At 43.0% G+C, this 11,157-nt stretch overlaps 1 long non-coding RNA gene across 1 annotated transcript; it reads left to right on the top strand.

Annotated features, from left to right (window-relative positions):
• Positions 1–2,987: 2,987 nt before the first annotated feature.
• LOC102006319 lies at positions 2,988–10,545 on the top strand. Its single transcript, XR_263037.2, has 3 exons — positions 2,988–3,028; positions 5,341–5,467; positions 10,166–10,545. It is a non-coding gene; the product is annotated as an uncharacterized LOC102006319 (long non-coding RNA).
• The last annotated feature ends 612 nt before the right edge of the window (positions 10,546–11,157 follow it).

Below are 11,157 nucleotides of genomic sequence, written 5' to 3'. Positions count from 1 at the left end.
GGAGAAGGAACAATCTAGAAGAGGTTAAAAGACTGTCTAACCAGTAACACAAGGACTCAGGGTCAGCGTTTCTTTATCTCACTCGCTAGAATTGGTTGCCTTCATCAGACCTCTTTGGGCACAAAGAAAGCTCATGAGACAGCCATACATTTTGTTTGTGAAGCCCAGCTGAGCCCGGCTCAACAGAGCTTCGATTCAAAGGGGAAATAGAATATGCACCAAGTGAGCAGACCAGGAACAAAGGCTCCAGTATGACAATTTACAGGAGCGCTAAATAAGCACTCCAAATAGCATCAAGAAAGGAAAAAGCCTCAAGAATGCAGAAGAGATAAACTGGAGGGGGAAATGGAGAGGAGCTGGAAGGATCAATTTAAAAATCAATGAAGAAATTTAAGATTTTGCTTTAAAGGAATCTTTTTTAATAGTAAGGTTGAAGGTAGTATCATTTATATACAATGTTATAGACAATAAAACTTCCCTTTTGGTGTAAATTTTAATTACCACATACAAGTGGATTATTACCATCATAGTCAAGACACAAAACCCTTTGATCATCTCAAAACTCTCATGCTCCTTTGCACCCTCTCCCTTTGCTCCTAATAATCCTGATCCACTTTCCATCCCTCTAGGGCTGCCTGCTTTAAAGGGATTTAAGGGGCTGGGGTGTAGCTCTATGGCAGAGCACTTGCCTAGCATGCACAAAGCCCAGGGTTCAACCCCCAGCGCCTAATAATAATAATACTAGGAATAAGAATGAATAACAGTCAGGCGTGGTAGTGCATGCCTGTAATCCCAGGACTCAGGAGGCTGAGCAGGAGGATTGCTGAGAGTTCGAAACCAGCCTGGGCTACAAAGTAAGTTAAAGGCCAGCCTGAACTGCATAGTGAGACCCTGTCTCAAAAAGACAAAAAAAAAAAAAAAAAAAAAAGGAATGAATAACAACTTAAAGTAGGGGAGGAGACTAAGATTCTTTTCTCTCAGACCCCTACTCACTTCCTACACCATTTAAAGCATCATTTAGTGGGTTTATACGTATTAAGGTTCTATTATTTGCTGGAGATTTTGCAGATACTGTTTTTCCTTTTTACAGTTTGTCCACGAGGCCTGCATTGTCTCCATTCCTCAAATAAGAGACAAAAAAAAAAAAAAAAAGATAAGAGATGAAACTCCCTGATGAGATACAGAGCAGAGAGTTAAAATCAAGGTTGACAATGATGTTACTGTGGTTTCTATCTGGCTGTTCAACTAGGACTGACTTGTACTTTTGTCTATATTTCTCTGTATTATCAAAGTCCTGATGATGAGCTGATATAAACAGAAAAACTACTTTTTATAATTAAATAGATAAACACACTCCGTGCATGTATACAAAGGCCGATTCCAAAGCCTGTACTCTCTACTGAGCCAAGAGGGAAAGGTAGGGGAAATGGTTTAGAAGGGAATAAAGGAAAATCTCCTCTTAGCAACTGACTCCCATTCAAAGCAAGAAATCAGAGTCAGGTTTAGACAGGGAAACACATCTCAGACCTGTTCTCTGTAGCTCTAGTTACAGGGCAGCCTCTCCACCTTCAGAAAGGTCTCCAGCCCGAATATCCTTCCACAGGGCTGGAGGCCTGTGATGCCTGCAGAGATGGCTCCAGACCACAGCCACTCCGGAACATCTTTCTGTCTCATCCAAAAGACCAGGCAGGAACAAATTCATCATCCCTGAGGGAACGTGGGTGCACGGTGATCTTGCACCGCTGTTGGAACAGCAGAAAGGGCACCAGGAGACCAAAGCCAGGGGGAGCCAGGCCAGAATACAGGTCAGACTTGAACACAGAAGCAAAGCATGAGCTGAGACAAAATGTTTTTAACCCATATGTTTGACAAAGAATTAGTATTTAGAATATGCAAACTGTTCTACATATCAAAAATTAAAAGAAAAAGAAAAACCAGCTTGGACTGACTTGAACAAACATTTCATAAAGGAAGGCATATAAAAGGCTCAGAAGCACTTTAAAAGATGCTCGGTGTCAGTAATCATCAGGGAAATGTAAATTAAATCCACAGTGGGATACTGTTACCCACGTGAACAGCTCAGGAAGGGGAAAGAGCACGCTAAACGCAGGACAGCCTGACGTCCCACACGCTGTGGGTAGCATACTCGCTTCAGGAAACATCTGACAGTTTCTTATGAAACTCGATCAACACATATGCTATGGCCCAGCAATTCCACTTCTAAGTACTTAGCCAAGGGTCACAAAAATAGCTCCACAGAGAGCCTGACACCAAAACGTTCATAGCAGCTTTAATTTGCAAACGAACTGAGGGGTATCCATACCAGGGAGCGCTGCTCAGCATTCTGAAGAGACAAACTGACACGCCTGATCGTGCGGGTAAGTCTGCAAAACACTGTGCTGAGTGAAAGAAAGCATAGAAAAGAATATACTGTGTGTCAGCCGGAAGTGGGGTGCGTGGTTGTTAAGTCCAGCACCCTGGAAAGGGAGCTGGAGGATCGCAAGTTTGAGTACAGTCAGGACAACTTAGCAACTTAGGAAGATCCTGTCTCAAAATATAAAAAGAACCGGGAATGTAGTTCAGGGTAAGGGCCCTGAGTTCAATCCCCAGTACCGAAAAAAAAAAAAAGAAAAGAAAAGAAAAGAAAAAAAATAGAAAAAGGAAAACACTGTATGCTTGCATTTATGTGAAGCGCTATAAGATGCTGGGGAAAACTAGGAATAGTAGTTGCCTCTGAGGTTGTGGGGCCCAGGGAAGGGGCATGAAGGAACTATCTAGAATGACAGCAATAGTCTGTATGCTGATCATGCATTGTGCATACAAATGTTTCTGTTTGTCAAAAATTATTGAATGCTACACTTAAGTTGTATATACATCACTAGATATTAAGTGGGTTTTTCTTTTTTACAGAAAGCAGAGGCCAGATAGAGCCCTCTCTCCTGATGGGAGAAGAAGTAAGGAAACAAGGAAGAGGAGGAGGAGGAGGAGGAGGAGGAGGAAGAGGAGAAGAAAAGAGGAAGGGCCCCAGGTATTAAGTTGTATCTCACTAAAAACCAACAATAAAAAAGAACTGCATGTAACCAAATATTGGACTCTAGTTGATGATATGCAAAATAAAATGTTTAGCGGGAAAGTGTATACATGTATGGAACTTCTTTTAACATATAACAAAAAAAATATGGACTGAAGATGTAACAGGGGATGGCTACACAGATAGATTTGTGGTAAAGCATGTAAAGCAAAGGTTAATTTTAGAAACTAGAGGGTAGGCATGTGGGTGTTAGCTGAAAAATTCTTTCATGTTTTCTGGATATTTGAAGATTGTTATAATGCAAAGCTGGAGAAAATAGCTTATAATCTAGGAGAAAGGAAAAGTGAAGTTCAGACAAGAAGAATGAAGCTAATGTGAGAGTACAGTGCTATGAGGAATCACAGATCTGTTTTTGAGTCTTCTATGAGTCAAAGCAAAAAGGGGCAGGCGATGAGGACAAACAGAAGGAAAGAAAGGTGGGACAGAGGGAGGGACAGAGGGGGAGAGAGAGGCAGAGAGAGAGAGAGGAAGTGAGAGAGAAAGAGAGGGATATCTCAGTTACAAGGTTAGCAATGCCCGGGTGATTTAAAATAAATCTAGTAAAGCACCCTCTTTTTGGGTGGAGGGGAGCCAGGACCTCACAGTGTTGCCAAGGCTAGCCTGTAACTCCTGGGCTCCAGTGTGTCTCCTGCCTCAGCCTTCTGAGGAGCTAGGACTCGAGGCATCGCCGCCCAATCCAGCTTCAGCATGTGTTTGGGAAAGCACTGCTTCTGGAGAGCAGACCACCATGTGGTTGTCTTAAGATACGGGCATGGCACAGACACTTTCCTCTTTAAACAAGCAGGATACGTCTTGCCTTCTCACATCACAGACCACAGATCATGCTTTGGGGCTAATATAGCCGCTCTATTCTAGAGAGCAAGTGGGAAAAATAAGTGAGTGGAGACCCCAAATTCTACAACATAGAAAATGGTTGCAATGATTTAGCCAAGAAAAAAATTATACCAAAAGATAGAAAGAAGCTTGAAAATCTCTACGACATAAATTCTAGCATTTAGCTCATTCATCTACTTGGATACACCCTGCTAAATTCAGTCTTCGAATATGTACCATATGCTAGGTATCACAGGAAATGATAATAATAGCTTTCTTATACCATATTCCAACAATTCTAAGCTGCATTTTTTGCACATTTTCACATTTCCAAAATTGGGATAGGTATTATAATCAATCGCATGTTATAACTGGTAAAAATTGTTTTTTTCTTAATAGCACATAAAAAAAAAAAAAGGGATCTTCACGGTGTTTGTTTATTTATCTGCTTGAGACAAGGCCTTACTCTGCAGTCAGGCTGGACTTGAACTCTCTTTATGCCCAAAGCTAGCCTTGAACTCCCATCCATTTGCTTCAGCCTCCCCAGTGCTGGCATTAAAAGCTTGGTTCACCATGCCGGCAAGCAACTTGGATTTATTAGAACACAATTTCTAGTCCTTTGCAGTTCAAAATATATGCATCTTATTTGAACCTTACTATATCATATTTTGGTGAGGTGGGTAATTATTCCTATTCTAAATATAAAAATTGGGATTCATGGAGGTTAAGTGATCTCATTCCAAGATCCTCAGCTAGAATATAATGAAGCTGTAACTCTAATCTAAATATACTGGTTTTTGCACTGGGCATGGTGGCACACACCTGTAATCCCAGCACTTGGGAGGCTGAGGCAGGAGGATTATTGTGAGTTCCAGGCCAGCCTAGGTTACAAAATGAGTTTAAGGCCAGCCTGAACTGCATAGCAAGAACCTGTCTCAAAAAAAAAAAAAAAAAAAAAAAAAAGACTAAATATACTGTTTGTCTTCCAATGTCACACAAAATATTTATAGAATGAAAACTCCATGGAAACAAAGGCTTTGCTTTTATACATTCCTGTGGTACTGGAGTATAAAGCATTGCATGACATATAGGAGCTATTTCATGAATACTGATGATTGAATAAATGGGTGGATATATTACGTGACAGAAGTGAATGAGAGATCAAAACGGAGAGAACCCTGTGGGTTGCTATGGGCTGGGAAGTCTAGACAGGGGGTGACTCTCCTGCCTTTTTCTTTGCTGTGATGAATTCTAGTAGAGGACTCAAACATCCATAGTACTTTCTTCCATGTCTTTCAGGTTAAGCCAAAACAATCTAGTACAAAGCATTCTGGGCTTTGCCTCAGAGGACCTGGGTTATTTCCCTAGCATAAAACTTTGGGAGACAGGAAGTACCTTTCCTGAGCCTCAGTTTCCTTCTATGTATTCGAAATCAGGAACAGCAGAATCCATTGAGCTGCATCCTCATGGCGGAAGTGACGCTGGCTGCAGTGTGGCGACCTGGCGCCCGAGAAGTCACCCTCGGCAGCACAGTCTCCTTCCAACATGCTCCACTTGAGCTTGGTAAACACTTCTTTTTCACACTTTACACTTTCCTCCCAAGAGACTGCAAATTTTAAAAAAAGATAAAAGGCTCTGTTTGGTTTATATACACCTCTCCAGACCTCAGGAGAATACTTGACACATTTTAAGGGCCCTGAAATGTTTTGAAGGTTCATTCATTCATTGATTAAATCCACACATATTTACTGTGTGCCTGCTGTGGGCCAGGACTTTCTGATCACTGAAGATGCAGCAATGAACAGAACTAACAAAGATCCCTGCCCATGGGCCAGGAAAGTAGTCCAGTGGTTGATTCTTGACTAGCACACACAAGGTTCTGGGCTCCATCTCCAGCAGAGCAAAAGAAAAAAATAAAATTCCTGCCTTCGGGAAAAAAATGGATGAGACATGAATAAATATATAACGCATGACGGTAATTGTGAAATAAAACAGGGAAGTGGGGGGGCAGCCAAGGGTGACTTGCTGCAAAATTAATTTGGATTAAAAGCCTCACTCCTGTGGTAACATTTGAGAGGAGACTCCAAGGAAACAAGGAGAAAACCATACAGACAACCAGATTAAATCTGAAGGGCAATTTCAATATTTGTAGGAAATATAAATGGAAAAAAGCAGACAGAACATTCTGAAAGGTGGGCACATGTCACCAAAACCTTAATAGAGTCCAGAAGGCTGGCGTGGGCAGTGTTATGTGGGCAGTGAAGCTGGAGGGTCGGGGGAGGGGGGGTCAGGCTGTCTGGGGGGAAACTGCCTTTCACCTGTGATCCTGGGGAAGCGCTGAAGGCTTGGGAGGAGGTGGGGGCGACAGGAAGGTTCCTCCAGGAGGATGGAAGGATGGCCCAGGCAGGGAGCATAAAAGCAGTTCTGTATGAGAAATCTTGAGTTTGACATCATGGTTTTTTAAAAAAACAGAACCTGATTGGCAAAACAGTTCAGAGAGAACAAGGTTTATGACTTGAGGGTGTAGCTCATCTAAATCCAGACGGTTATATAATCATCTTTCGAGAGCTGCAGACTCTGTGAGCAACAAACAGACCTTGTCAGAATTTCGCTTCTGGCCTAAGAACTGGTACAGCATTCCTCTTTGGAATTTTCCAAGCTTAGGCCAAGACTAGACAACCACAGTCAGCAGTAATGAGAATGATATGCAGGACCTGGCGGGAGACAGGCCAGCAAAATCAGGTCTTGTAGCAAACAGCCCCTGAGAAGTGGGGTGCAATATGCCTGGGGGGGCTCCTACCAGGGATAAATCTGCAAGAGCCTGCATCATGCCAGATGCTTCTACCTTATGGGAAGGCTTTTGCTTAAAGCTTCACTATGTGAAATGATTTAGACATCCTTCAGCAAGCAACATGCCAATGATTCATCCTGTCCAAAAAGCATACAGCCCCTCACATTCGACTTTTCAATCTAACACTGGTTGGAAATATCAGGGAAGGAGCAAAATTCTCCCTTTGACATTTGGAATGATTTCTCATTTACCCTCTAGCAAGCTGGAAGGGGTGGGGGTTGCTGTGAGTGGTGCAGGACCAATGAGAGGGTTTGTAAAACATAGGGAGAAAAGATACAGGAAGGCAGGAAGCAGTGACATCTTTATATAAGGTGCACGAGCCCAACTAATATGCTTGTGCCTGTGTGACAGTGGAAATCTACCACTGAGAAAGGAGAAAAAGAAATGTCACTGAATGAACTTAGTTCTCACTGACGAAAGCGAAAGGCTGCTGTTTTACCTAGAATTCCAACCAGGTGTGTTATGTGCCTATAGTTAGCTATTGGCTGCTGGAGATGAAAGAGAATAAAGAAATACAAAAAGAGGGGCCTGGGCAAAAAATACATAAATAGAGCTGAAGATGTAGCTCAGTGGTAGATTGCTCTTGGGTTCAATCCTCTGTACTGGGAGAGACAGGAAAGAGAGGGAGAGGGGTAAGGAGAGACAGAGGGAAAGGGAGGGGGAGGAGGAGGGGGAGACACAGAGAGACAGACAGACAGACAGACAGACAGAGTCAGAAAGAGAGAAAACAGAGACAGAGGAGAGGGATGAGAGACACTTTTTCTTGAAATACGTTATCTTAGCCCACAGATCTTCAAACATTTTGCTTACATAACTCCCAAAAGAATTTTTAAAGCCATGTAACTCCTCACATATTTTAAGCCAACATCTAAAATTTTTCATCATAAGATAAAATAAGACAATGATGCTCTGTAATTGGGATAAATATTTCATGATACTTCATGGATAAAAACAGGTTTTAACTTCCTAAGGAATAAAACAGCCCAGATCTGGGGGGAAAAAAAAGTATGTTAACATTTTATGAGTCAGTTTTATTCAATGTTTTTCCAGAGCTTTGTCTGTCCTACAAGACCCTGTAGTGCACTGTAAGAGAAGGCATTGTTAACTTATACTGTTCGGCTGCATCAAGCCCGGAGCTTCCCCCAAAAGCCAAATGCCTACCTGCGAGGCCGGGTTTCTCCCTTCACAGGAATGTATGTTCCACAGGCAAATGAAGGCAGCCCATGGGTGCAAGACAATCAATTAATAAGTAAAAATGTCTTCCCCAAACCAAGATTTCTTCCTTGTAGCTTTTTTCACTTTTATATGTTTCTATAAAAAATAGAAACCCTTTCCTAAAATAACACAGTCACATCTAACAAAAATATTCAGTCCATATGAACAGTTCTTGTGTCCCCCAAATGCCCTTTATGGTTGGTTTTCCTAAGCCAGGATCCAAGCCTGGGCCATCTACTGCATCTGGTTTTTCTGTCTTATGTCCCTTTTAGTCTAGAAGACTCTCAAGGGTGCAAAAAGTGATTTGTGGACCATGAAAAAAATCTTGCTCTTTTTGCCTACAGAGCACAGATATACATACAGTATACAGATATCTACACAGGATACAGTATTGTGGGGTGATGAACTAGGGGGATATGTCTAAAAACACTCTTGTTTGGCAATAATGGGGAAGCTACAGGCTTGGCTGGGGTTCCAGGGTGACAATGTCAGGCCAGAGGTGAATGACAGTGGGCATGGGCTGCAATAGCCCATGTGTGTCCTGTCCCAGGCCTCCAAGTGGGAAAAGAACATAGAGCTGCTCCCCTGCTTTACATCAGCTTCCTGGATCTCACATGACCCAGAGCTAGGCAGGGAATTCTGGGTGTTCTAGCTCTAGTGTCGATGAGCTGACTCCCAAACCCACCAGTAAGGGACTCTATACTCAATTTAAGGCCCACTGGTGGCCAGGATAGCAAAGGGCCAGGGAACACAGCTCTGAAAGCTGTGTTTGGGAGTTCTGGATTAGGTTTATATATAGCCTTGTTGCATATTCTAAAAGTGAACATGTTAAAGCTAAACCCCAGCAGCTAGAAGGGGATATTACTGCATTCCCCCAGGGCTTAGGCAGTAGAAGAAGGAGAGGGAGGGGGGATCTTCAGTCTTATAGGGCATAGGTTGGGAGGGAGATACTGGCTATTAACCCCTCTGCGGTTTGTTTATTCATCCATAAAAGAAATGGATAATACCCACTTTGCAGGATTCTGAGTATTACAGGACAATAGCGTACACAAAGTCCAAGTGCACAGTGCCAGCAAATAGGAAGTGCTTAATAAATGACAGTCATTATTTCAAAAATATCTTTCCAATTAATGAAGTTAGATTGGTATGTTGGGTCCACTGGATCTTTGGAAGCTCACACAAGCCAAAGGCTGGTTAAACTGGAGGTCAGAACTCACAGAACCGTCAGTGAACATCCTCTACAAGCAGAGTTCTCCGCGTCCTCGGATTGCAAGAACAGGCGGGTAAAACCTGATAGTCCCAATTAGTCCACTTCCGATTGACAAACGCCATCATTAGCTGCGGGCAGAGACAGGGGTTGATAGGAAATCAGCTAGATGCTGCTCTTGCTATTCAGTATTTCCCGAAGGCAGATGCCTCCTTCATGGTTCATGCCTCAGAGAGCTGGAACTGACCTGGAAATGGTGCAGGCAAATAGTTGGGAAGGATAGAAAAAGGTCATTCTTGTCCTCTCAGAGTTTGGATCTCTCCCCCATCCCGTTCTCTTGCTCCAGTCTATAATTTATAGGCCACAAATGCGCTTCATGGTCAGCAACCACTTGGCCCTGAATTAGTCAAGACTTTGTGGTTGCAAGAAACAGAAACCCAAGTCAAATTATCTTTAAGTAAACAAGTAAATAGCGAGGAAGGAAGGAGGTTATGGCTTTCTATCTGTTTGGCTCAGCCGTGGGTAGCCAAAGGGGAGTGGACCTTGGGAGATGGCAGTGCCTCAGTAGTACAGTCAGATCTTTGTGCTTCCCCCAATCTGTGTAAGGGTTACATTCTCTCCTCCTATAGATAAGCTTGCTCACCATCCTATGGTGGAAGAGCATGGTTTCAACAAGTGCTGGTCATAGCATCACCATCTAGGGTTATCAATGGAGAAAACTTCGATCCCCCAAAGTGTGCATGCAGATTCCCAGAGAAGGCTCTCATTGGCTGAGGTTGTTGTAGCTGAGTTCATGGTGACCGTGGTTCCCGAGCCTGAGCCTCACGCTTACCTGGGGGCTGAATACTGATCTGGAGCCTACTAAAGCCACAAGAAGAAGGGGCGAATCGCTCTCTCCAGAGGAATAAAATGATGCACCAGGAGGTGGGGTGGAGAGTTGAGTAGACACACCTGACAGGTGCCTGTTACTGATTGTTTTTGTCCCAAGGTTTCCAACAGGAGTCTCAGAAGACAAGGAGTATATTTACCATCACAAAGGAAAAGCTCCTTGCTGACAGAAAGAAGAGAAAGAGCACTGACTGAATAGTTTGTCATCAGATCTTCACGGATGAGTGCACCGTCTCTCCATGCCTTCAGGAATGTAATCTCCAGGAGTCTGACTGTCAGGTCTACCAGCCCCAAACCCTTAGGGGATGAGTTCACCTAGCTCACTGGGCTTCTGTAAGAATTCTATGAAAAAAGCAAATAAAATGGATAGTCCAAAGCCTGATGCACAGAAAGTTACTTTATGAATAAAAGCAGTATTCATAGAGCATCCACCTCCCAGCTACACTCTGAGGTCTATTTCCTGCTTAGGGTCTTTTTCTGGCACAGGGAGACCCATGCGGCAAGTTAATGCTCCACACATTTTAACCTCCAGGAGTCAGGAGAACAGTCCAACTTCCTCACCCCTAAGTAGGGTGGCTTGGAGATTTCTGGATGCTTGCACAGTCCCCAGCAGGACCTCACTCCAACTGATACCTCCACTCCAGAAGCTCCTGTTGCTCCTGCTTCCTTTCCCTTCCTGTATTACCACCCATTCCTCTGCCAGTGCTTCATGCAATCACCTCCTGAATAAACTACTTACATTTGAATCCTCCACTCAGAGTGGGCCTCTGAGGAACCCAAAGTAGGACAATGAATTCACAAAGGAAGTCCAAGAGAAGATCCTCAGCAGAACGTCCACCGTCATCATTCTACGCCTGGTGGGATTTAAGCTCTTTTCCTCTTTGTTGTCTGAGTTTAAAATATTTTCCACCACGGAAGTACAAGGGAGTGATCAAGATATATGACGAATGTTTAAATTAAAACATTATTACAGCAGAAGACACACTGCCAATAATGATGGGATAAATGTGTTCAAAGCAAGGGGGAGTATTTTAAGTATTCTAAAGATGATTAATGGCAATGTGTCTTTTACTGTAATGAATTTTAATTTAA

This window comes from Chinchilla lanigera, unplaced genomic scaffold, assembly GCF_000276665.1.
Source record: "Chinchilla lanigera isolate Chin_1 unplaced genomic scaffold, ChiLan1.0 scaffold00059, whole genome shotgun sequence".
Taxonomy (NCBI): Eukaryota; Metazoa; Chordata; class Mammalia; order Rodentia; family Chinchillidae; genus Chinchilla; species Chinchilla lanigera.
Note: the sequence above shows the minus strand (reverse complement) of the source record. Positions and strands in the feature narration are given on the sequence as shown.